This window comes from Lissotriton helveticus, chromosome 11, assembly GCF_964261635.1.
Source record: "Lissotriton helveticus chromosome 11, aLisHel1.1, whole genome shotgun sequence".
NCBI lineage: Eukaryota > Metazoa > Chordata > Amphibia > Caudata > Salamandridae > Lissotriton > Lissotriton helveticus.
Window position 1 is genome coordinate 211,134,674 of NC_136072.1, and position 27,866 is coordinate 211,162,539.

Sequence of the window (27,866 nt, forward strand, 5' to 3'; positions counted from 1 at the left end):
AGTAACACTGATAACACTGCACCTGCTCCACGAATGGTAACTACGCCACACACTGGTGCCACTGCACCTGCTGCACAATCATAGCTAAGCAACACTGCACCTGCTCCACCAATGGTAGCTACCACACACCGGTACCACTGCACATGCTGCACCAATGATAGCTACACCACACTGGTGCCACTGCACCTGCTGCACAATCATAGCTAAGTAACACTGATAACACTGCACCTGAAACACAACGGCAGCTACCACACAGTGATGCCACTGCACCTGCTGCACAATCATAGCTAAGCAACACTACCACTGCACCTGCTCCACCAATGGTAGCTACCACACACTGATACCACTGCACCTGCTGCACTAAACTGGTACCACAGCACCTGCTCCACCAATGGTAGCTACGCCTACGCCACACTGGTACCACTGCACCTGCTCCACCAAATATACTACACCACACTGGTGCCACTGCACCTGCTGCACAATGGTAGCTATGCCACAGTGGTGCCACTGCACCTCCTGCACAAGGGTAGCTATGCCACACTGGTGCAACTGCACCTGCTGCACAAGTGTAGCTATGCCACACTGGTGCCACTGCACCTGCTCCACCAAAGATACTTACACCACACTGGTGCCACTGCACCTGCTGCACAATCATAGCTAAGTAACACTGATAACACTGCACCTGATACACAACGTCAGCTACCACACACTGATGCCACTGCACCTGCTGCACAATCATAGCTAAGCAACACTACCACTGCACCTGCTCCACCAATGGTAGCTACCACACACTGATACCACTGCACCTGCTGCACTAAACTGGTACCACAGCACCTGCTCCACCAATGGTAGCTACGCCTACGCCACACTGGTACCACTGCACCTGCTCCACCAAATATACTACACCACACTGGTGCCACTGCACCTGCTGCACAATGGTAGCTATGCCACAGTGGTGCCACTGCACCTCCTGCACAAGGGTAGCTATGCCACACTGGTGCAACTGCACCTGCTGCACAAGTGTAGCTATGCCACACTGGTGCCACTGCACCTGCTCCACCAAAGATACTTACACCACACTGGTGCCACTGCACCTGCTGCACAAGTGTAGCTATGCCACACTGGTGCCACTGCACCTACTGCACAATGGTAGCTACGCCACACTGGTGGTACTACACCTGCTGCGTAATCCTAGCTAAGTAACACTGATAACACCTCACCTGCTCCATGAATGGTAACTACGCCACACACTGGTGCCACTGCACCTGCTGCACAATCATAGCTAAGCAACACTACCACTGCACCTGCTCCACCAATGGTAGTTACCACTCACCGGTACCACTGCACATGCTGCACCAATGATAGCTACGCCACACTGGTGCCACTGCACCTGCTGCACAATCATAGCTAAGTAACACTGATAACACTGCACCTGCTACACAACGGCAGCTACCACACACTGGTGCCACTGCACCTGCTGCACAATCATAGCTAAGCAACACTACCACTGCACCTGCTCCACCAATGGTAGCTACCACACACTGGTACCACTGCACCTGCTGCACTAAACTGGTACCACAGCACCTGCTCCACCAATGGTAGCTACGCCTACGCCACACTGGTAACACTGCACCTGCTCCACCAAAGATACTTACACCACACTGGTGCCACTGCACCTGCTGCACAATGGTAGCTAAGCCACAGTGGTGCCACTGCACCTCCTGCCCAAGGGTAGCTATGCCACACTGGTGCAACTGCACCTGCTGCACAAGTGTAGCTATGCCACACTGGTGCAACTGCACCTGCTGCACAAGCATAGCTAAGTAACACTGATAACACTGCACCTGCTACACAACGGCAGCTACCACACACTGGTGCCACTGCACCTGCTGCACAATCATAGCTAAGCAACACTACCACTGCACCTGCTCCACCAATGGTAGCTACCACACACTGGTACCACTGCACCTGCTGCACTAAACTGGTACCACAGCACCTGCTCCACCAATGGTAGCTACGCCTACGCCACACTGGTAACACTGCACCTGCTCCACCAAAGATACTTACACCACACTGGTGCCACTGCACCTGCTGCACAATGGTAGCTAAGCCACAGTGGTGCCACTGCACCTCCTGCCCAAGGGTAGCTATGCCACACTAGTGCAACTGCACCTGCTGCACAAGTTTAGCTATGCCACACTGGTGCCACTGCACCTGCTCCACCAAAGATGTTTACACCACACTGGTGCCACTGCACCTGCTGCACAATGGTAGCTACGCCACAGTGGTGCCACTGCACCTCCTGCACAAGGGTAGCTATGCCACACTGGTGCAACTGCACCTTCTGCACAAGTATAGCTATGCCACGCAGGTGCAACTGCACCTGCTGCACAATCATAGCTAAGTGCCACTGATAACACTGCACCTGCTACACAACGGCAGCTACCATACACTGGTGCCACTGCACCTGCTGCACAATCATAGCTAAGCAACACTACCACTGCACCTGCTCCACCAATGGTAGCTACCACACACTGGTACCACTGCACCTGCTGCACTAAACTGGTACCACAGCACCTGCTCCACCAATGGTGCCTACGCCACACTGGTAACACTGCACCTGCTCCACCAAAGATACTTACACCACACTGGTGCCACTGCACCTGCTGCACAATGGTAGCTATGCCACAGTGGTGCCACTGCACCTCCTGCCCAAGGGTAGCTATGCCACACTAGTGCAACTGCACCTGCTGCACAAGTTTAGCTATGCCACACTGGTGCCACTGCACCTGCTCCACCAAAGATGTTTACACCACACTGGTGCCACTGCACCTGCTGCACAATGGTAGCTATGCCACAGTGGTGCCACTGCACCTCCTGCACAAGGGTAGCTATGCCACACTGGTGCAACTGCACCTGCTGCACAAGTGTAGCTATGCCACACTGGTGCCACTGCACCTGCTGCACAAGTGTAGCTATGCCACAGTGGTGCCACTGCACCTCCTGCACAAGGGTAGCTATGCCACACTGGTGCAACTGCTGCACAAGTATAGCTATGCCACACTGGTGCAACTGCACCTGCTGCACAATCATAGCTAAGTACCACTGATAACGCTGCACCTGCTACACAACGGCAGCTACCACACACTGGTGCCACTGCACCTGCTGCACAATCATAGCTAAGCAACACTACCACTACACCTGCTCCACCAATGGTAGCTACCACACACTGGTACCACTGCACCTGCTGCACTAAACTGGTACCACAGCACCTGCTCCACCAATGGTAGCTACGCCTACGCCACACTGGTAACACTGCACCTGCTCCACCAAAGATACTTACACCACACTGGTGCCACTGCACCTGCTGCACAATGGTAGCTATGCCACAGTGGTGCCACTGCACCTCCTGCCCAAGGGTAGCTATGCCACACTAGTGCAACTGCACCTGCTGCACAAGTTTAGCTATGCCACACTGGTGCCACTGCACCTGCTCCACCAAAGATGTTTACACCACACTGGTGCCACTGCACCTGCTGCACAATGGTAGCTATGCCACAGTGGTGCCACTGCACCTCCTGCACAAGGGTAGCTATGCCACACTGGTGCAACTGCACCTGCTGCACAAGTGTAGCTATGCCACACTGGTGCCACTGCACCTGCTGCACAAGTGTAGCTATGCCACACTGGTGCCACTGCACCTACTGCACAATGGTAGCTACGCCACACTGGTGGTACTACACCTGCTGCGCAATCATAGCTAAGTAACACTGATAACACCCCACCTGCTCCACGAATGGTAACTACGCCAAACACTGGTGCCACTGCACCTGCTGCACAATCATAGCTAAGCAACACTACCACTGCACCTGCTCCACCAATGGTAGCTACCACTCACCGGTACCACTGCACATGCTGCACCAATGATAGCTACGCCATACTGGTGCCACTGCACCTGCTGCACAATCATAGCTAAGTAACACTGATAACACTGCACCTGCTACACAACGCCATCTACCACACACTGGTGCCACTGCACCTGCTGCACAATCATAGCTAAGCAACACTACCACTGCAACTGCTCCACCTATGGTAGCTTCCACACACTGGTACCACTGCACCTGCTGCACTAAACTGGTACCACAGCACCTGCTCCACCAATGGTAGCTACGCCTACGCCACACTGGTACCACTGCACCTGCTCCACCAAATATACTTACACCACACTGGTGCCACTGCACCTGCTGCACAATGGTAGCTATGCCACAGGGGTGCCACTGCACCTCCTGCACAAGGGTAGCTATGCCACACTGGTGCAACTGCACCTGCTGCACAAGTGTAGCTATGCCACACTGGTGCAACTGCACCTGCTGCACAATCATAGCTAAGTAACACTGATAACACTGCACCTGCTACACAACGGCAGCTACCACACACTGGTGCCACTGCACCTGCTGCACAATCATAGCTAAGCAACACTACCACTGCACCTGCTCCACCAATGGTAGCTACCACACACTGGTACCACTGCACCTGCTGCACTAAACTGGTACCACAGCACCTCCTCCACCAATGGTAGCTACGCCTACGCCACACTGGTAACACTGCACCTGCTCCACCAAAGATACTTACACCACACTGGTGCCACTGCACCTGCTGCACAATGGTAGCTATGCCACAGTGGTGCCACTGCACCTCCTGCCCAAGGGTAGCTATGCCACACTAGTACAACTGCACCTGCTGCACAATTTTAGCTATGCCACACTGGTGCCACTGCACCTGCTCCACCAAAGATACTTACACCACAATGGTGCCACTGCACCTGCTGCACAATGGTAGCTATGCCACACTGGTGCCACTGCACCTCCTGCACAAGGGTAGCTATGCCACACTGGTGCAACTGCACCTGCTGCACAAGTATAGCTATGCCACACTGGTGCCACTGCACCTGCTGCACAATCATAGCTAAGCAACACCACCACTGCACCTGCTCCACCAATGGTAGCTACCACACACTGGTACCACTGCACCTGCTGCACTAAACTGGTACCACAGCACCTGCTCCACCAATGGTAGCTACGTCTACGCCACACTGGTAACACTGCACCTGCTCCACCAAAGATACTTACACCACACTGGTACCCCTGCACCTGCTGCACAATGGTAGCTATGCCACAGTGGTGCCACTGCACCTCCTGCCCAAGGGTAGCTATGCCACACTAGTGCAACTGCACCTGCTGCACAAGTTTAGCTATGCCACACTGGTGCCACTGCACCTGCTCCACCAAAGATACTTACACCACACTGGTGCCACTGCACCTGCTGCACAATGGTAGCTATGCCACAGTGGTGCCACTGCACCTCCTCCACAAGGGTAGCTATGCCACACTGGTTCTGGATGCAATCTCTTCGCCCTTTGAGTTCCTGAGGGATCTGGCCTAGAGCATAGTGTAAGTGTGTAAATACGTTGGTAAAGTTTTGATGTATCTCACTTTTTCAGTACAGGAAGCATACTTTACTATTATGCTTTCTGAGGGAGATTAGAACACATACAAGGTAAACAAAGAACCAAATCTTTGAAACGTGTTAAACCCCAAAAAGTTTAAAACGTTTATTCACTTAGTTATGTATTTAACGGCAACAACATTTCAAACAGAAATATTGTCCACAGGGACAGTAACCCCGCATATCATGAAAGTGAGGTTAGGTGGTAGTTTACTACAGTAATTAAGGTAAGACATAAAGTGATTGATTAACACTGAAAACAAACAATATTTTTACCACTTAGCTCTAACAACAAACTCAACTAAAATGTAAATATTCAACATGGGTCAGTGAGGGGCAGTAGGAATCGCACTTGCAGGAGACACTTTAGGGTCGATGTAAACTTGCCAACTGAAAGGTAAGCTCGGCTAGCACCGAGAATCAGTCTAGAGGTCCTATAGGTAAAATGACGTCATGTTTACAAAAAAAATTCTGAAATTTTTACACGAAGCACAAACAACATAGTTCACTACGTTATTTGTTGGAGTGTAGGGTTATGTACTTTTTTTTGGTCAAAATTGTATTTTATTATCAAGCAAGAAGGGAAAGAAACACTCGCGACAACCTCGCACAATTCCCCACACAGGGGGTTAGCTTGGCAAGCGGGAGAAAGCAAGAATGCAGCCGAATACCCCCACCAGAGGTAGGCACATATAATAACAACACAAAGTGGGCAGCAAGTCAAACGTGCTCAGGCATGGTAGCAACACAGTCCAGAAAGGCCCAGCTATCAGGGGGGAATCGTAATCGGCAGCCGTCTCCTTGTCGTAGTGGTGAGTTACTCCCGCCACAATCGAGGTACAGTGAGGTTCAACAAGAAGAAATGAAAAAGAAAAAAGAAACTGAAAAGGAACTCTCCCCCCCCCCCCCGAACCCCCCCCGCCCCCCTCCCCGGTGGTGGTAGCGTCCCATACTCACAATCATACACGCAACAGCATTCATACTTGGAATAGGTGCAGGGCCCGCAGTGTAGGTGGATAGACCGCCGATGGGAGTCCCTTAGCAAGGAAACGGACCAGTGGACCCCAGCGGAAGATAAAGTTCTTGAAATCCCCCAAGAAGACCTCAGCCATGCGTTCCATGCTCAACAGTCGCCACAGTCTGGCATACCACAAAGAAATCGCGGGGGCCTCCTTCTTCTTCCAGGCCGCAGCCAGAGTAGTCTTAGCCGCCCCCAAGCACAACCATAAGATCTTCTTATCCGCCCGGGTCTGATGTTCCAGCAGTGGATCTCGGAGACCCAATAACACATGTGCCATTGAGTCTGCCACTGGGTATCCCAAGATCTCTTGAACATGAGAGAGGATTTCCTCCCAATAGGGGCGAATAGCCGGGCAGTCCCACCAAACATGGCGGAAGTCGCCCAGCAGGCCACAGCCCCGCCAACATCTATCAGAAGTGCCTGGAAATATACGATGGAGTTTAGCCGGGGTGAGATACCAGTCCATCATTGTTTTGAGATGGGCCTCTCGGAGTTCAACAGAATGGTTATGTTTTGCGAGGTCTCTCCACAACTGCGACCACTCTACCTCAGAAATTTCTCGGTCCAACAAACTTTCCCATGAATCCATGTACCGAGGCTTTGGGGACATCGCTGTGGACAGGAGGTGGCGGTAAAGAAAGGATATAGTTCCCCGCATGCTAGAGGTTCGACCAAGGAAGGACTCGAAGAGGGTGGGAGCTCTAGTGGCAGCATCGCGAACAGCAGGGGAAAGCGCCCAATGGAGAAGTTGAGCATGATGGTAGCGCTCCGTTGGTAGGACCTCGTAGTCCCTCCTGCAGTTGTCAAAGGTCAGTGGGGCTACTCCATGAAACAGGTGGGTGAGGGCCAAACACCCCCCCTCCGCCAGGCGTCAAAGGGACCTTCAGTTTGGGCAGGAGGGAAGGCCGGGTTGAAGTGGATGGGCGTAAACGGCGAGGGAAACGTAGTCCATCTCTCATCCCCGGCGAGCGAGTCCCACACCTTCAAGGTGGTGCCTGTGGGGGTGCTAATGTACGCATTAATGGGCCTGTCCCTCTTGGGTTTCCACACCAGGTCCCAGATTGTCCTCCCCGCCACGCTCCTGTCAATGTGGAGCCAGTGTTTTTCAGATTCCGGTTGGGACCATTCCACCAACACCCGGAGCTGCGCCGCTTCATAGTAGAGGAGCATATCTGGTAGGCCTACTCCCCCTTCCCCACGCGGTCGTCTAAGCGTAGCGAAGGAAAAGCGTGCCCTTCCTCCCCTCCAAATAAAGCGGAGCATGAGGGTTTTTATATTGCGAAAGAAATCAGCATCGACCACAATGGGGAGTGCCTGGAATAAATACAGCAGCTTGGGGAGCAGGGTCATTTTAATCACATGTATCCGTCCCAGCCACGAGATATAGAGGGGTAGCCAGCGCCTCAGATCAGAGCGGATACTTGCTAGTAGGGATGGAAAGTTGGCGGCATACAGCTGCCCCACCGTCGGAGTGAGGCGAATCCCCAGATACAGGAGAGACGAAAGCATCCATTGCAGGGGGGACAATGGGCGAAGGCGGTCCACCTCAGCCAGAGGCAGCGTAAGGTTCAAGATAAAGGACTTGTCGCAGTTGACCTTGAAGCCCGCCACTCTCTCAAAATGTTCTAATACAGCCTGGACCTGGGGCAGAGACTGCGCGGGATCTGACAAAGAAAGCAGGACGTCGTCAGCAAACAACGAGATTTTATGTTGTTCTCCCATGAAGGGCAGTCCCTGTATGCCTGGGTGTTCCCGAACCGCCATCGCCAGTGGCTCGATACTCAACGCAAAGAGCAGGGGCGAAAGCGGGCACCCCTGCCTCGTACCCCGGGAGTGGGGGAATAAGGTCGACAGATGGCCGTTGACCGAGACTCTGGAGCGGGGGCAACTATAGTTCACATGGATCATATCCAAAAATCTGGGTGAAAAACCAAAAGCCGTCAAGGTCTGGAAAAGGAATCCCCAGTCCACCCGATCGAAAGCTTTTTCCGCATCTAGCCCCACTAACACTGCAGGGATGCGGAAGCGGGTAGCCTTTTCAATAAGGTGGACCACACGGCGGGTATTGTCATGGGTCTGGCGCCCCTTAATGAATCCGGATTGGTCGGGGTGGATGAGTGCGGGCATAAGATCTTGTAACCTGGATGCTAGAATGGACGAATACAATTTGGCGTCGATATTCAACAGCGCTATCGGTCTGTAGGAAGCGCACTTGGAAGGGTCCTTCCCCGGCTTGGGGATAATCGACACCACTGCCTCAGCCATGGAGCCCATGGTCGTGCCCGAGTCCGCCATGGCATTGAAAAGGTGCACCAAGTGGTCACTTATGTCAGCCGCAAAGGTCTGATAAAAGAGCGCCGTAAAGCCGTCAGCCCCAGGTGCCTTATTGGGCTTCAGGGCTTTAATCGCCGTCAGCACCTCCTCCCTAGTGAAGGGGGCTTCCAGCAAGTCATTCCATTCGGGGGAGACGCGGGGAAGTGGGAGTGCAGCTAGATAGTCCCTCTGGGCCGCAGGGTCCAGGGAATCTCCCGAATAGAGCGCCGCATAAAACTCTCCAAAAAGTTCCGCTTTTTCCTCATCTAGATGGTGAAGTTCTCCCCTATGAGCCTGTATACCTCCTATATATTCCTTCTCTCGCTTGTCCCTCAACTGGCGCGCTAGATGCCTCCCAATCTTATTACCCTGTAAGTAGGAGAGGCGGCGCAATTTCAGGAGAGTGAACTCTGCTCTATTATTATAATGGGATCTGAGTTTCCCCCGGACCGCCGTCAAGGAGCGGAGCGTCTGCCTGGTGGGATTCTGTTTATGAGTCACTTCTAGCCTGGCCAGTTCGTCCTCCAGCCCCTCTCTCTCCTCCCGGCGTCGCCGGTTGAGAGTTGCGTTGAGGGCTAAGCAACTCCCCCTAATCGTTGCCTTAAAAGCATCCCAGGTGACAAAGATTGATGTATCTTGGACAGGGTTAAGGTAAAAAAAGTCCCGAATCGCTGCTCGCAGAGCTCTACAGGAGGGGTCATCTCTGACCACAGAGGCCGGGAAGTACCACTTGCGCGGTCCGGCGATATCCTGCACCCAATGAAAACACAGTGTTAGCAGGCTGTGATCGAAGACCGAGAGGGGGAAGATTCTGGCATCGCACAGGGCCCCTCGTAGGGATTGGCTCAGAAAGCCATAGTCCAGCCGGGAGTAGGATTGATGGACATGCGAATAATAGGTGTAGTCCCGGGTAAGGGGATTGTGGACCCGCCATCCGTCAATGAGGCCACAGTCTGCAAATTTCTCTTTCGTTTCAGTCGAGCTTACCCCGGCCTCCGCCCTCTGGGGTCGAGAGCAGTCCAGATCACGGTCCCACACTAGATTAAAATCCCCTAGGACAAAAAATGCCCCCTCAGCAAAATCTAACACGGTGGTCAGCAAATCGCGGAGAAACCTATTTTGACCTACATTAGGAGCGTAAAGAACTAAAAAGGTACACAATTTGCCCCTAAGTACTCCCTTGACCAAAACCCATCTACCCTCTTTATCGTTCCTGACCCCCAGCGGTTGAAATCGCACTGCTGAACGGAACATCAGAGCCACTCCCCTGTGCTTGGTATGGGCCGAAGATCTATATATCAAAGGGTATTGCCTGTGCTTGAGGCGGGATTCGTCCTTCCTTGCCAGATGCGTTTCCTGGAGGCCCACCACATCCAAGTCATGAGCCAAAATGTATTTCCATACCTTTTGCCGCTTTTGAGGGGAGTTCAACCCCTTAACATTCCAGGTGCCAACAACTAACGGCATAACGGGCAAAGATTCACAAGCAGCTCAACGCCCCTCCTCCCCACACCGGACACACACCAGTCCTTCCAGCAACCTCGAAGTCTCTTTAACCGCACTACCCACCCAGGTCCTCCCCTCCCGCCCCTTACACCCAGATACTGTGAAGTCAGAAACATTCTACGACATGCATTCTCGCCACCACCATCACCCTCCCATCCCTCCCTCAAACTTCCCCCCAAACACCCTCCCCTCTTCGCACCCCCAAGGTCGGAGGGCCTCAACCGGAGTGCCCCCTCCACTATGAACTGCAAGGGCCCCTCTGGGCCAACAAAAAAGGGGAACAAAAAGAAAAAGAAAAAACAATAGGCCACCAAAAGGGCGGCTCCAGTAACCCACAGCAGGTAGCTGGTGGGATATCGGACAGTGTCCCATTTAGTTCTAGGACCGGGGTGTCTTCTCCAAAAGTACATGTTTACCCACGGTACCTGAACGGAGGGGGGGGTCGCCCCTCCGCCGCTTAGCCGCCTTCCCTGTAAGTTCATGCCGCTCCTGAGCTGTTCTGTGACAGCGATTCCGTCACATTCGCCACCGAGGCCACTGCTCCATCCCTCTCTTGTTGGCTGGCCGAGGGATCCGGTCTGCCGTGCGCCGGCGGGCGCCCTACTCTTTGCCAGGAAGGCGAACGTCGTCGTCTTCGCGCTGGGGAGTGATCTGCACTCGAGGAGGGGGCCGGGTCGTCCAAGCCTAGTAGTTCTTTGGCTGCTTGCAGTGATCGGATCTGGACCAGCCGGTTCTGCCAGCGAAAGATCAGGCGAAAGGGATGGCCTCAGGAATACGCCACACCACGATCTCTCAGATAGGAAGTCACGGGCTTAAAAGTGCGTCTCTTTTGCAGCGTGGTAGCCGCCAGGTCCTGGAACAGCTGGGGACGGTGACCTCTGAACTGCAAATCAGTTATCCCCCTCGCCTTCCGAAGAATACGTTCTTTAAGTTGAAAGTCATGAATGCAAACCAAAATGTCCGGGGGTGGAGCCCCCGTGCCTCTCGGCAGCCCGACTCTGTGTGCCCTGTCCATTCTGATCTCTCGCAGGTCTTCCTCACCCAAGATCTGCAAAAAGAGCGCCTCCACATATCCACGCAGGTCCCCCGCCTCTCCTTCCCATGGCACCGCGCGGATGCAAATGTTATTTCAGCGGGAGCGGTTCTCCAGGTCTTCAGCGTGGGCCTGTAAGTCCAAATTTTGCTCCGTCAGCCGAATTACGTCTTGTTGTAGCTGATGTACGTCCTCCGCCATGCCCAGATCGTGTTCCTCCAACGTGGCGACCCGCTCACCAATGCCATCCACATCCCTTCTCACCTCTCGAAGATCCGAGGCGAGCTGGGTCCGCATCTCCGAGAGGTCGTCCTTAATGGCGGAGAAGAGTTCTAGCATGAAGGCCTTGGTGGCCGGAGCTTCATCGTCGCGCAACCGGGGAGAGGAGCCAGTGCTGGTGCTAGGGGACGACGTCGCCTGCGTTCCCCTGAGTGGCCCCTCCTTGCTGGGCTTGTCCTTGCGGTTTCTGTTCGCCATAGCGTTCCAATACCAAACAGAGGGGGGGCACTGCCACAGCTCCCCCTCGAGCCAACAACGACCGCACCGCCGACTCTTCAGTAGTGCGTCTCGGCTCTAGGTCGCAGACCCCCGGGGGGGGCGGTTCCGTCTCTGAGGCCCGCAGGGTCAGGCTTCAGGTCCTCTGGGCAGGGCACACGTGGACTCCCTTCAGTAGGCCACGGGCACCCGTGGTCCAAGTTCAGGGAACTCCCAATAAAGCACCGTGGTTCTTTACAGCGGTTCGGGCCGGCGCCGCCTCCGTCACTTCACCGGATCCTCGCTAGAGGCTGGGAACCGCGCCCGGGAGCCAGGCCGCAGATCCCCGCTCTCGCGTAGTCCAGGGTCCGCGCTGCGTCTCCCAGTGCAAGGCGATGTTGCTCCAGGGTCTCTTCGGGCAGCCTGCGCCTCACCCCAGCGGAGCCGGACCTCCGATCGTTATGGGCCCGACGATCTCCCCCCTGGCGGCGGCTCCGCGGTAGGGCGGATCGGCGGGTACGCCCCTGCAGCGCTGCACGCAAGGCCCCGGCTTCACTTGTCCACCACGGCACAGGCCCCGATGTGGAAGCGGGCTCAGCCTATCACCCACGCGGCCCCGGTCGCACACAGGGCACCCCAGGGGGTCCCGGGGCGTCGCTCTATAAGGAGAGCCGCTGGTAGAGCCCAGGGAAGGTGCTAAACAAGGCTTAGCAGAGCACATCGGCGGAGGGACAGAAAAGACGTCTTACTCCGTCGCCATCTTGGACACGCCCCAGGGTTATGTTCTTTATATTGTTTATGTCAGTGTTACAATTGCAAGAGAGCAGATGATTTCCACTTACTGCAGGTGATGCATATCTTTACCTTTCTGGATATTCGAGTAGTACTTCATATTTTCCTGGCAAGAACGTTTATAGCAACACACAATACATTGTTCTTCTCTTTAACATGCTCCGAGGCATTCTGACATTCTAATCACTTGCTCACTTCTTTATTTATTTATTTTTCTGGTTTTATGTAGATGATACCAGACCCAATGGTGAGCAGACCACCACATATACATAGGTTCCAAGGTGGCATAGAAATATGCAATTTTGCATAATGGAGTTTGCTGGAGCTAGGATCAAATCTATAAAACACCTGAGGGATATATTTCTTTTTAAGATAGACATGTATTGTAAGATTATAATAAGTTAATACCATTTTTTGGGTTAAAAACAGTCATCGGTCAGTGAAATGTTATCTTTAGCAGTTCTTGTGTGGAAATGGTGTTGAAATAAAACAGAACAAGCACGAACGCGCGCCACTCACTGCAGACTGGTGAACACGCCCAGAACATCTGGATTCCATTACCGCGGCCCCCTGACAGCTGTAATTGATAATTAATTGCGCTCCCCTGCACATTACCGCACACAATATGCAGGAACTCTACATTGAGAAATTCCTACGGCCTATGGCGTGCTGCCTTACTATAACACAGCCTTGCCAGGACCTATTGCAAAGCATATGCCACAAAAACACCATGAAAATTCTCACGCAAAATGGAATGTCTGGCATTTTTCAACTGCTTTTCTGCAAGCCCTTACAAGAGGGCTTCGAAACTCCGCCCACTTCTGACGAAGTGGCGCAGGCCTCGCCCTAAAAATGGCACCATCTGACTGCAAGTAGTGAACACAAATCTAGCAAAAATATCAAGAATAGGGGCATATCAGAAACATTAGCAAAATGGCAAAAACAAATGTAATTTTAGCTGTAGCTGCAGATGCTTGTAGGTAAAGCTATGATATGTACTAAGTGTTTGAATATGCTATGAAATGCAATTTGATCAGAATTGTAGTCCAGCATTACAGCAGGGCGCGAGTTGTTTGTTACAATGCAGATAGATCCAGGGAAATCTAATTCATTGCTAGTTACCCCGATGCAGTCATTTTTTCTCTTTTTCCTGAAGGCACCACGTCTATGGATGGCTGAGCTAGTCTTTAACAGTTTAGACCAAAATCTGGTTACAAAACTGAAATTCAGTTTTACAATTACCGTATTCTCATCATGTTACAAAATCGCACACTTAGACCGAGCGTTAAAGACTGGCTAGCAAATATTGAAGGGGCGAACAGTAACGCTGGGCATCCTCACAATAATGCCATGCTTCCAAACAAATTGTGTGGCACCCTCCCTACAGGAAAGGATGGCTGTGGAGGCTGAAGACAACTCTTCAGCACATCCTGTAATATCTAATCCAGATCCATGGAATTCTACTAGTCAAAAATAATATAGCCTGGGAGGGCATCAGAGATAGAACCAGAGTCAGGGACACCATAAATCATGATGCTAAACTCTTTAAAAAAAGATAAAGTGACCCAGTAAGAAGGGCAAGGTCCTTTTGCAGACCATATCAATAGGACTTTCTTCTAAGCTGTTCCAGGTCCATCTCTCCGGGTTTTGGAGGAGTGGTACATTGCACGAGTGTTAGCATTGCAAGGTATGGAGAGTGGCGCAATAGCTGCTGAGGAAGAAACCAAGCATACATACATAATTTAGCCTTATAGAGGCATCCCAACCCCATACATAAACAAGCATTGGAAATGCAATAGGTCTCGCAATTACGCGAGTCTGAACTATTAGCATTGTAAATGATAATGCCCTTTATTTTTGCGTTCTGGTTTTAGAACATAAATAAAAGGCTTTGTCATTTACAAGGCCTATAGCTTAAATTTGCGTTAAAACGAGACCTATTGCATAGGAAATGCAATAGGTCTCGCAATAGATAAGTTTGAGTTTTGGATATGTAAAATGTCAAAGTTATTTTGTTTTGTGTGAGTGGCGTTGCGTGGGTGAGTGGCGTTGCGTGGGTGAATGGCGTTGCGTATGTGAGTTGATTTTGTATTGTGTGAGTGGCGTTGCGTGGGTGAGTTACGTTGCGTGGGTGAGTGGCGTTGCGTGGGTGACTGGCCTTGCGTGGGTGACTGGCCTTGCGTGTCTGCAAGAGGTGCTGTGTGGGTGAAAGTGGCACTGCGTGGGTGAGTGGCGTTGCATGTGTGAGTGGCGTTGCATGTGTGAGTGGCGTTGCATGTGTGAGTGGGGTTGCATGTGTGAGTGGGGTTGCATGTGTGAGTGGGGTTGCATGTGTGAGTTGCGTTGCGTGTGTGAGTGTCATTGCACGGGTGAGTGTGGCGTTTCGTGGGTGATAGTGGGCTTGCGTGGGTGTGAGTGGCATTGCGTGTCTGAAAGTGGTGCTGTGTGGGTGTGAGTGGCGTTGCGTGGGTGAGTGGCATTGCGTGGGTGAGTGGCGTTGCGTGGGTGAGTGGCGTTGCGTGGGTGAGTGGCATTGCGTGGGTGAGTGTGGCGTTGCGTGTGTGAGAGTGGGCTTGCGTGGGTGTGAGTGGCGTTGTGTGTCTGAAAGTGGTGCTGTGTGGGTGAAAGTGGCACTGCGTGGGTGTGAGTGGCTTTGCATGAGTGAGTGGAACATGTTTTGTATTTACGTGACTTAGATCTATTGATATTACAAATAACAATGCTTTTATTTTTTTTAAAATAATTAATACTTAAATAATTTATTTAATTTGTAATGGCAATAGCTTACATTTTTGTAAATAACTTTTGTCCTATCAAAGAAAAATAAATCACAATGAAATGAAGCAGGCCAAAATGGTAATTTTAAACCTGGGTTTGCGTGAAAATTTCTTTTTACTACAAACCTCAGTAAAAATGAAGAATATAAAATTCCAAGACAGAGCTAGAGCATCATTGGCCGGATATGACAAATTGTTTATTTAATACGGTCATGGCTCTACGACCAGCTAAAGACATCGGTGGAAAAGAAGCTGGCGCCTCACACCCAGCAGCTACACTGCGCAGTAAAAGTCTCGAGTGTCATTTAAAATTTAATAGTGCGTCTGCTGAGCGTGGGGTCAGCGAGAGATGAGAATCAATACAGCTGGGCACGCTGCAAACACCAAAGACGATTCTGCAGCATGGCAGCCGCTCTCTGACTTCCCTTCCCAAATACATCATATTACCCGATAAAAAGGAACAACGGATTCCATTCCCTCATCGTGAAGTCCGCGAGACCTTGCTCACAACTCCTAAAGGTGTTCCGAAGTCACCAGGTTCAACGATATGAAGAGCAAATAGGGACAAATAAGGATGTTTCGCGGACAAAATTACCCCCAACTACTAGTGTCGAGCTTTTTGGAACCCCTCGAAAAAACACTGCAGGGGGCAGGGAGAAGTTAGGATGTGTTAGGAATGTTTCTTCACAACTAATTAAACAGCGCGAACAAAAGATCCAATCATCAGGAGATAAAACATGCACAAACATGCCAGTCACAAATAAAAATGTTTAAAACGGTCACACAGAACAGCCTTGCTAAAAAAATAAGTTAATGTCCTGTAAGTCTGAAGGTTGTGTTCATTTGTGAAAAAAAAGTAAAAAATAACCCATCACAAAATCAAATAAAACAAGTTACAATGAGCGTGCACCTCTCGGGCCGAGGAGAAAGACTTCACCTGCCAGTGAAACAAGATTACACGGATCCAACCGCCCGAAGCCCGCCAGGCATTTAAATTAGTGAAAGAGGGGCCGGAGATCAAAGGAAGGGTGAAAAAAAAAGCAATTAGAGGGGAGGAGATGGGAGGCCAGCGCAGCCACTGCCAAACGAGTCACGGCCTGCGGCCGTGAATAGGTGACGGCGGGGTGTGGGGGACGGGGAGCAGAGCTGTGTGAGGATCAGATGGGAAGGCTCGTGCATGAGAGACAGTCACGTGATTGGGTTTTACGTGCACTGTCCAAAATCCGCCGCTGCCTTTGAGGTGGGGGGAGGAAGCGACAGGAGCTGAAAACGTGCTCGAGGGAGAGGTGGGGGGAGGAAGCGACAGGAGCTGGGGGAGAGGGTACACCGAACAGGAGGAAGGGAAGGCTAAGAAAGCAAGCTGGGACAAGGAAGGGGGAGAAAAGGAGCGCTGGGACGTGGAATACATGTACGTAGAAAGGCTGTGTTTGCGGGGAGAGAGAGGGGAGGTGCTGGTGTGGGAGGGGGGAGGTGCTGGTGTAGGAGGAGGAGTGCTGCTAGGGCAAGGCTGTGTTTGCGGGGAGAGAGGGGAGGTGCTGGTGTGGGAGGGGGAGGTGCTGGTGTGGGAGGAGTGCTGCTACGGCAAGGCTGTGTTTGCGGGGAGAGAGGGGAGGTGCTGGTGTGGGAGGGGGGTGTTGCTGGTGTGGGAGGAGTGCTGCTAGGGGAGGAGAAGCCCTGGGCGTGAATGCTCGTGCATGTTTGCTCACGTGATTCACGTGAACTGCAAGAAAACCGCAGGGCTGAAAGCCCTTGGTTTGAACAGGATTTTGCCGACATGAATTCTCGCTCCGCTCGATGCGCATGCGCGCATCGATAGGTCGCGAGACCTAACAAAAACTGAGGGCCTGATTCACAAAGGTAAATGTACACTTTTTGTGTAAGTTTCTGGTTGCTTGCTATTCATAAATGGATTTACGAGTAGTATCTTTACAAATGCAGAGTCTTCGCACTCATAAAGATACTACTCCTAAATTCCTTTGGGAATAGCAAGGAATTGGAAGATTACACAAAAGTGTACGTTTACCTTTGTGACTTAGGCCCACAGACTGATATTGCAGGTGATGACATAAATGGAGTTGCTGGATAAGTAAGGAACCACAACCGCACCTCAGAGGCTGTAACTTGGCACATACCCCCTGATTATAAGTTAGGCTTATTTAGCTGTGGAGATCCCAAGTGACCAAAATTGATATTTCTAGTTGGTATTTCTTCACCCAAAAACTTCTATTGTGAGTTAAACCCCACATAATGGTCAATAACAGCACAACCCTGTTTCTCCAGGTCGAATTACGCATGGAATTCCGAATTTCAGAAGATTTAATTCTCACATTTACTACTGGCTTGGAGCATGGAGTAAATGAGTGAGGTTCGAGGTCGTGGGAGCCTAGCGGCCAAGTTTTATTTTACTGATATGTGATATTTTTGTATTTGCAGTTTGCTTTTGTGTGCATTTCTGTGCCTTATATACAACAGTTCAGGTCACACTTTACTGCATGCAGTTATGTCCATGTTATAATCTTAATTTCAGAAACAATCCTCTCTTGTGCAACATGAGGGCCTAAAAATGCTGTTCATAGTTCACAACTCACTTTTTCTAGTAGGAACAATGTATATTTCTTAGAGTACTTAAGAAAAGGTTGTATACTCGAGCTAGAACAGATTAGTGTGTGTGTGTGTGTGTGTGGCATCTTTCTCTAGGCCGGCCACAAGGGGGCGCACTGCCTCAATAGAGTTGTGCATAAAGCAAAGGAGAGTGAGCTGTGTGGGTGCAGCGCTTTCTGAGACTGCACAAAAGATTACACTCCTGCCTCATAGTGTGAAATCCGGGTAGCAACACTACTCCGCGCAGAACGTGATTCGACCTTCGCATCACCAATAGTGATTACTTAAATACAAATAAAGGTTAGCCTCGGACGTCAACCCTCACTTCAATCTCGTGTAGCATGAGAGTTGTCATTACAGGGACAACCCCCGGTGGCTTAGCAGGTAAATAACGGAGAGACTGAGCTAGCGCTTTCCGTTCATGCTACTTGTGACGTTTCCTACCGGCGATCTCAGGAACAGTGCTCGTCCTGTCGGATGGCAGAACGCTTCTCTCGGGTGCCGACCTGTGCCTGCCACTGCGTCACCAGCTCTTCAGTGTCTGTTTGCTGGCGGGCCTCGGGGACCTTGCTCAGAGCTTTAAATGAGATGCAAAAAAATGAGGGGTTCCCTGTAAGCGGGAGTCATAGGCGTGGCTTAAACACGTAAACTACATTTCTATGATTCTCATTGTGTGCCATCCGACCGGTATTTCGGTGGCGTTCTGTGACTGCGTCCAGATATAATACCACAATACCCGATAAACATCTAAAAAACAGCTTGGACTATTGACTTTGTCAATTTTTGTCTGTGTGCACTCTGGAGAGAGGCCAAGGATTGGATGACCATGAATTCTGGACACTTTTTGTCCCACTAACAGCTTCTCGCACTGCCTTCAGCTTCAACTCCGGAGCTCTCAATTGTGGGCATTATAAACAAACAACGCGCGCAACACCCATTGGGCTCACCGGGCTTCAGCCCCCCCCCCTCGTCTTCTTCAGCCCGGGCTAATTTGACACGCACTGAAATAACTGCGCATCGGAGCCAAGAAAGTCATTTTTATGATGCTTTCTGAGAGGCCCAGCAGCCCGAGCCAGCCAGCCTCTTAGCAGTTTCAGGGAACCCCCAGCCCCCACCTCTTGTTTTCCTTTACAGTCACTGAGGTGATATCCTTGCCTGAAGGCAGGGATTTCACCTAATCACTTGATGTGTTCAGCATGGGGTGGGAAGATGCACACAGCAGGGGGAAAGGGACGGCCAGGGCAGGTGATGCTTTTCCTTTGTAAATTAATTTCTGCTGGTGTCATAGCCCAGGGTTTGCCGGCTGTGCACTTGTATGGATGTGTATTCCATACAAGTGCACAGACATCACACCCTGGGCTATGACGCCAGCAGGAATTAATTTACAAAGGAAAAGCTTCACCTGCACTGGACATCCCTTTCCCCCTGCTGTCTGTGCACTTGTAGGGAATTCACATCCAGGGCACTAAAACACACTCAGAAGCAGAGGAGGCCCTGGTAAGGAGAAACCAGGAAACATTTGGCCCCCACCTGTCCACACTGTGAGATTTTCGGGAGGGGCTGGATGCCAGGACACAGTGCTGCTGATCAGCCCAAAGTCAAAGAGGAGAGTTCCCTCCGAATATGCAAATGTAGTGTAAGGTTGCAGAGTTCATTTTTTGGGGTGCTAGTGGGTAACTTTAGGGTTCAGGGTGAGTGTGGATTTTAGGGTGCCAGGGAGTAATTTTAGGGTTCAGGGTGGGTTACGGATTGGGGTGCCTGGGGGTAATTTTAGGGTTCTGAGTGGGTATTGGTTTTAGGGTGCCAGGGGTAATTTTAGGGTTCAGGGTAGTAATGGGTTTTGGTGTGCCAGGGGGTAATTTTAGGGTTCAGGATCTGTATGGGTTTTGGGGGCCAGGAGGGCAATTTAGGGGTTCAGGGTGGGTGTGGGTTTTGGGGTGCCAGGGATAATTTTACGCTTCAGGGTGGGTATGGGTTTTGGGGAACCAGGGGTAATTTTAGGGTTCAGGGTGGGCATGGGATTTGGAGTGCCAGGGGGTAATTTTAGGGTTCAGCGTGGGTATGGGTGTTGGTGTGCCAGGGGTAATTTTATGGTTTAGGGTGGTTAAGGGTTTTGGGGTGCTATGGAGTTAATTGTAGGGTTCAGGGTGGGTATGGGTTTTAGCATGTGAGGGGGGAATTTTAGGGTTCAGGGTGGGTGTGGGTTTTGGGGTGCCAGGGGGTCATTTTAGGGTTTAGGGTGGTAATGGGTTTTGGGGTGTGAGGGGGGGACATTTTAGGTTTCAGGGTGGGTTTGGAATTTCGGGTGTCAGGGGCAATTTTAGGGTTCAGGGTGGGTATGGGTTTTGGGGTGCCAGGGGTAATTTTAAGGTTCAGGGTGGGTATGGGTTTTGGGGGGCAAGGGTGTAATTTTAAGGATCAGCGCGGGTATGAGTTTTGGGGCTCCAGGGGTTGATTTTAGGGTTCAGAGTCGTAATGGGTTTTGGGGTGCCAGGGGGTAATTTTAGGGTTCAGGGTGGGTATGGGTTGTGGGGTGCTAGGGGGGTAATTTTGGGGTTCAGGGTGGTAATGGATTTGAGGGGGCAAGGGTGTAATTTTAGGGATCAGTGTGGGTAGGGGTTTTGGGGTGCCAGAGGTAATTTTAGGGTTCAGGGTGGGTAAGGGTTTTGGGGGGTAAGGGTGTAATTTTAGGGATCAGCGCGAGTATGCGGTTTGGGGTTCTAGGGGGATGATTTCAGGGTTCAGGGTGGTAATGGGTTTTGGGGTGCGAGGGGGTAATTTTAGGGTTGCATGTTTTCTCCGCTTGACCTGAGCATTAATCAATCCTGATTATCTGCCATTTTAGCCCCACCCCATTGATTAACATTAGCCACGCCCCTTCATTTGCCATGTTAGCCCCCCCCCCCGAAATTAAGACCTAGTTGCGCCCCTTCAAAGCATCCAGTGTCCAAGAGTAATTGCTTCACGAAATAAACACAACAACCTGGGAATTGCTAACACTACACTCTAATGGAGTGAAAGATTCAGTAAAACATGAGAATGAAAAACGGAACTAAATCGCTACCGACCTGGACATTCATTACATGACTTGTTCAGCTATCGTCAGTAAAAATAGGACACGATAGGTCGGGATAGGGAGCCGTTTCTAAGTCTGACCTAAATTACTACCGGGTCTCAGACCCGGGGGACCCAGCCCATTTAAAGCCCTATCTTCGCTCCCCCATCCGGCCACTGAGAGACCAGGGCAGCTGTTGAGCCACAACGGTTACTGCCACCGGAAACGTCACTCTTGCAGCAACTCTGGCATTTATTTGCAGTGAAGCCCATAGCGAATTCCTCGGCCATGCTTGGAGGCACTTCCTTAAAGTTGTTACCCTCATACACTCTCTATAAACCGCACAACTGCAGGCCCCGTGGTGGTGGGAGGAATGCATAGCAGCACCTATGAACCCGCCTACTGGTACTGGCCAATCAGAGCCCGAGGAGACAGACACGTGTAGCTTACTGTGAGCCTAAGGCGAAACAGTGAGGCAGAAGCCACAAGTCACAGAGAAAGACAACACGTTCAGATTTCTGATAACATGATTTGCGTGACAATTTCTGTACTTGCAGGAATGCGGCAAATACACCTATAATGCCCTAATCTAACACGAAATGTGTGACACTTGGCAGGGTTGAGCAGGGCGAGTGGTAGAACGCAGGGATGTGGCCTCGCAGAGGGAAGAATTGCACGTTCCCCCCAGGTTTTAGTAGAGTAGGGTGACCAGACGTCCCGGTTTTCCCCGGACGGTCCCCGTTTTTGGCAAAGTGTCCCCGTGTCCCAGCACTTTTCCCAAAGTTAGTCAAATGTCCCCGTTTTAGAACAGTGTCCGGGGCAAACAGAGAAATGTCCCGGTTTTTTACTGTTCTGGTTGCACGCATGCTCTGTTCGCACTGCGTGTGACTGTGACATCACTGAGGTGAGCGCCGTACGAGGGGAAATCCTTTGAAGAGAAATTTTCTCTCGGGATTTCCTTCTTTGTCCACGTCGCAGCGCCACCTACGTCATCGTTGCGTTGCACCATCGCACAGCAGCTGGTTAGAACCACCTTTGACCGGCATGACCCTGATTTTACCTTCAGTCGGTGTGGCCCTGCTGTGCGAGGGTCGGACATTCTTTCTCTGACTACAGCAGAATCCAGCAGCAGCTTCGTGACTCCTCCCCAGCCCAGCCGAACCAGCAGCACCGTCGTTGGGACCCGCTACCTCCGCATCGGACCTGCCTCAGCCTGGATCCAGGATCATCTCAAGCCAAACAACGAGACTTGCCCTGCCAGCCTGCAACGTGCGTACTGTAATCCCCTTCCCCGCAGCAAACCACCTTGCCCGACTTTGTTTAAAGAGATGAAGCCAGAGCCCAGCTAGGGAAAGATTGCCATGTCAATGGTCCACTAAACGTCCTGTAAACACCTGACAAAGACCGTTTCTGATTAAAAACATTATTTTTTGATGGCACATATTTCACTTTAGCACATTATTCTACGTCACTGCCTGGCATCTGTAAAAAGTAATAACTTTTAATCAGGCACTTTTCCCGCCTCCTGTGCCCTGACAAATCTGCCTCATTGGACCATGTGCATCGATAAAAGAAACATTATTGCTAGGGCAACTGGAATTATTTGATTCTGGGTCCCAGCGTTTTCTGTATATTTATAGATTTACTGCATTTGTCACATAATTCTCCACCTGCCGCATAATCTGCAGATTTAAAAAAATGATCAAAAGTTACTAAACCACAGCAACATATGTGGTCCTTCGCAAGGGTTAACTGGTCACCTTTCAGTTATTTATTGCTTTATGTTGGATGTTGAACTGTGTTAACCTGTGTGACAAGCATGGGCAAAGATATACAAGATCTCGTATTCAAGGCCTATTGAGTCTGCTGATGTCTTCACACTGTACAGCATGAATGCAGACGCTGCACAGATAAAAAAGCAATTAAAAGTAAGCAGAATGAGGTGGCTGCTGGGTGTGACATCTGTAGTTACACAAATGTGTGAATCTCATTGAGTGGAGGTATAGATTGGCAAGGTAAATAAACGCAAGGATGGGCGGATCAATAAATGCATAGGTACAGACCTGAGAAGTATAAAACTTGATATGGTTTCAAAATGTATGACAATTGTGGCTACACAAGGATTCAGGGAATCAGTAGCTATCTGTGCAGGGCTATAAAGTGACGGTGGACAACACATGTCCAATTACTTAGCGGTACTCTTCATTGCTCCTGGTCCGGTACAAAAAGCTGCATGGCAAGCCAGTAACACGCACCAAATAGGCGCTGCTTAGAGATGGGGAAAACGGCGGAGAGGCGTGGCCTCTAGTGACAGCTCCCCACTGACATGATGTGTGATGTGTGGCAGAGAGAGCCGTTTCAACTAGAATATTTCCATGCTTCTTTACTGATAAATGTGCACCCTCCTAGGCTTCCTGGCAGCTTTTAGCACAACAGGCAGCCGTTTTTCACACAGGACTGCACTTGTGTGAAAACATTAGATTATTGTGCAAAGACAAGTGTTCAGTTCTAGTTACTTACGGAGCACCCCCCACCCGCTGCTGCCAGTGTGCCCAGATCTGCCCTGGCTACAGGAGAGAGGCCTGGTGAGACAGACACTTGGAAAATGAACTGTATCTTCCATAAAAAAAAACGAGTCCGGTGCAAACAAAGTTTAACACCTGACACACGAGAATAACTGCAATCACAGTCAGTGCCCAATTGTGGCTTGAGGAGTAAATTTAAAAGCGATAAACCCCAGCAGAACAAGTGTTCTCTTATGCTAATTGTTTTGTTTAATAGGATCTGGCTTATGTTTTTATGCCCTTGTAGCACGTCGGATTGCTTTACCTTTGTTTACGTGTATGATGGGCTGAAACCTGATCAATGTGTTGGTAGGTTTCAGTATTGTATTGGGGAAATTATTTTTCTTGATATGAAAGTGTTTTACTTTGGAACGTGACAATATTACTTCAATTTTAAGAATCCCAGTTGCACTAACTGTAATAGGTTGAATAGTAATATGTCAGCTTTGGTAATGAGCAACAAAACATTTGGTCTGCCCACCAGCACATGGCTTTGAACAGATTCTTGTATTTAAAGCGTTACCTACAATGGACTCCCGTGTTTACTTTACCAGGCGCTGTAGCAATAAGCGAATACATATCAGGCACGCAGGGAAAGGGGGTGGGGAGAAGCGCCTTCATATCGTTCTACATGCTGCTAATAATAATAAATCGAGTTTCAAACAATGCTGATGAATCCACTCATCGCTAAGCCATGGTCCAAAACCAAAAAAAATGTCACAAGTGAAATGCTGTGATCTTTACTTCTCTGTTTGCACATCCTACTACCTTTTATGTTTCTCTACATTTCCTCTTCTAAGTGCTCTCATACGGTCATTTATACATATTTGTTCTTGAATTGTTTTTACATTGATTTCAAAATAGTGCTAGCACACAGCAGTTAGCAAGTTGAAAATCATATTTTACTATATTAAAAATGAAAGGGTTGCAGGATCTCACTCTGCAGATAAATCATTAGAGTTGGGACTTAGTGGAGTATTTTGTGATTCTGAAAGCTGACACAACATTGTGCACTGTGAAGCCAGTCTCAGCCAGTGGATAAGCCTTTCTTCAAACCTCCTACTCTGTGGCGGGTGGTCTCTCTTCCGTTGGCTGCCGAGCAGCAGTATCTGATTTTGACAACAAACAGTAGGTTTATATATATAATATATCAATAGCGATGCACTCGTTCACTTCCTTGCGGCAAAACAAGAGCACAAACTCCTCTTAGATTGTGCGATTTTCTTTATCGTTCAAAGTTAACAATGATAATATATACTTATTTAATCAGCAAACATACTTGGAATTTCAAGGCAAGGGTGGTCACCAACTATAGCAAATGTTGAGGCAACGTGTGTTTAAATGGAATTAATGGTTACTGCTCATAAAAGACCTCTGATTTGTCATCTGTATTGCTACATCTCAGTCTGTGGAGGGAGCTGTCATTGTAGTCCCTTTTCTATGTCTATGACAGCTGTCAAATAGTCCTACTTTTATGTCGATGGTTACTGCAAACCTTAGTCCTACTTCTATGTCTATGACCTGTCCCCGTTTTTTGTTTTGAGAATCTGGTCACCCTATAGTAGAGGTCGGGTGCGCCTAGGCTGACTTGCAGCCCAATCCTAATTCTATTTCACCATCTCGCTTTTCACACTAGTATTAACAGGTCTTGTGTTCCCACAACTGAGAAATTCAGATGTTGGAGCACAGGGCTCAGGTCATATTCCGAGTCTTGGTGCCTGCAAGCAGCCAACTAGAATCATCTTTTGAAACACAAGCCTCAACACAGGGAGATGCGTTTTTGTTTGCAATAACCAGATCATTTCAGTTTTTTTCAAATATTGCATTGCAGCCACAATATTTCAAAGAAGACACAACTAATGTGTACAATATGTTATGCATGCTTTTTTTCTCTCCAATTTGGGCTCTCAGTTACCACCAGCTAAAATGTAGTCGCACTCCTGAGCACATTTAATTTGCACAGAGCTCTAAACTAGCACTTAGAACACAACATACAAAATCCAGTTTTTGCCCATCTTTTACCTGGCATCACTGTCCATCTATTATTTATTGTCCCTTGTGTGACAAAAGCATTTCACTTGTCTAAAATACTTTAAGGGTTGTTTACTGAATGCGTATCAGTGATGATTTAGCAAAAGAAGCATGTGATACAGTCTTCCACTCCTCTAGGCACCGCCTTGCAGGTATTGAACCTTTCAATACTATAATTTAGTGACATACTGACGATTCCACATGGGTTACAGTAAGTATTTCGTTCTATATCTGGGCTGTGTCTTTCACAGCACAGACCATTATGAAGCCTGTTCACAAGAATGATGATCTCACTGCTGTAGGAGGGATACAATCATGTCTAAAGCAAAAGGTTTATGTCATGCTAGCTAAATTTGTCATTTAAACCAAGCGGAGGAGTGCTCAATATTAACGATGTGCAAGTCAAGGAAGCTTTAAATAAAACAGAGTTTGGCATTGGTTGAAGGAAAACATCCCTGCAGAATATGGAACTTCTATGCAGCATTTATTGACTGTTCAGAGGCTGTCTAATGCAATCAGCTCTTTTCTCAGTTAACAGGCATTAGTATTTACTTTGATCAGGGCTTTTAAGGTCGAAGCTCCTCAGACAGCGCAGCGGCCTGTTTGCTAAATACTATTGTGAACACTCTGAAAGCAAACCTTTGAAGGCTTTCCGTACACTGCTGACCATTGGATGTGTAGTTTGTAACTCATATCTGCTTGCTTTCTTTTGCTGGCTCTATTTGTTTTGGGCTGACCAGCATTTTCATTTTCCCTTCCACGAGCATATCCTGTTTATTCTTCCACGAGTGCTCACTTTCTGTGAACAGGCCTTTAATTTTTCGATTATCTTGTCACATTTGCTGCGTATTAAAAGACAGAGGGCAAATGTCAGCAGGCTCTGCTGCCTGGGGGAGCTTGGTGTTTACATTTCTTTCTCTGACTTCAAAGTGAGAGGGTTTATCTGACAATCTGGGGGTGTGGAAGGAAAGGCTTTTGTTCTAGCACACAGACAACATTTAAATGTCTGTAAATGAACTGTGCAAATATTTCAGAATATGTCAGAATTAAGAAAGTACAAATGAAGCACTTTTTTGTAATTCTAAAGTGTGTAGGAACACAAATATTTGAATATGATCAAAACAAATCAATACACTAGGCGATGTCATTTTCACACATTATCATTGGTGCGCAGTATAGATTTATCAGTAAAACTGTATGTCGTTCAAATGTAATGGTCATTTTAATTGAAAATGAGTTGTCTGGCGTAACATTACACGACCACACCATGCATTCTCCCCTCTGTGCAACTCCACTCTACGACACTCTCTGTTACTCTGCACCCCTCTGCCCTACAACAGTCTATGCCGCTCCACAAGACTTCACTCTATGCCATTCTGCTCTACTCTACGCCACTCTTCTATATGCCACTCAATGCGTCTCTACTTCACTCTATCCATTCCACTCAATGCCACGCCACTCTGTGCCACTCAACTCTATGACACACTACTCTACTCCACTTTGTGACACACTATTCCACTCAATGCCACTCCACTCTTCAACACTTACACCACTCTATGTTAAGCCAGTCCGCTCTGCTCTATAATACCTTACTCCACTTTACCTCCTCCACCTCTATGCCCTTCCACTCTACGCCCCTCAACTCTGTGCCCCTCCACTCTACAACCCTCCACTCTTCTACAATCCACTCTACACCACTCTATGGCACTCTACATTGTTCTACACCCCTCCACTCTGTGATACCTTAGTCCAATTTACTCTTCTCCACTCTACACCCCTGTTCAACACTCCACTCCACTCCACTCTCCTCTGTGACACACAACTCCACACAACTCCACACTGCTACACTACTCCTCTGTGCATCACTCCACACCACTCTATACCTCTCCACTCTACAGCACTTTACTCCACGCCTCTCTACTCTACGCCCCTCCACTCTACACCCCTCCACTCTATGTCACTCTACACCGCTCCACTCTACACCACTCCTGTCTACACCACTCCACTCTAAACCACTCTACTCAACTCTACTCAACTCTACTCCACATCACTCCACTCTACTCTACTCCATAAAACATCACTCTACTTCACTCTACTCCACTCCACTCTACTTCACTCTACCCCACTCCACTCTACTTCACTCTACCCCACGACACACCACTCTACAACACTCCACTCCTCTCATGACATTCCT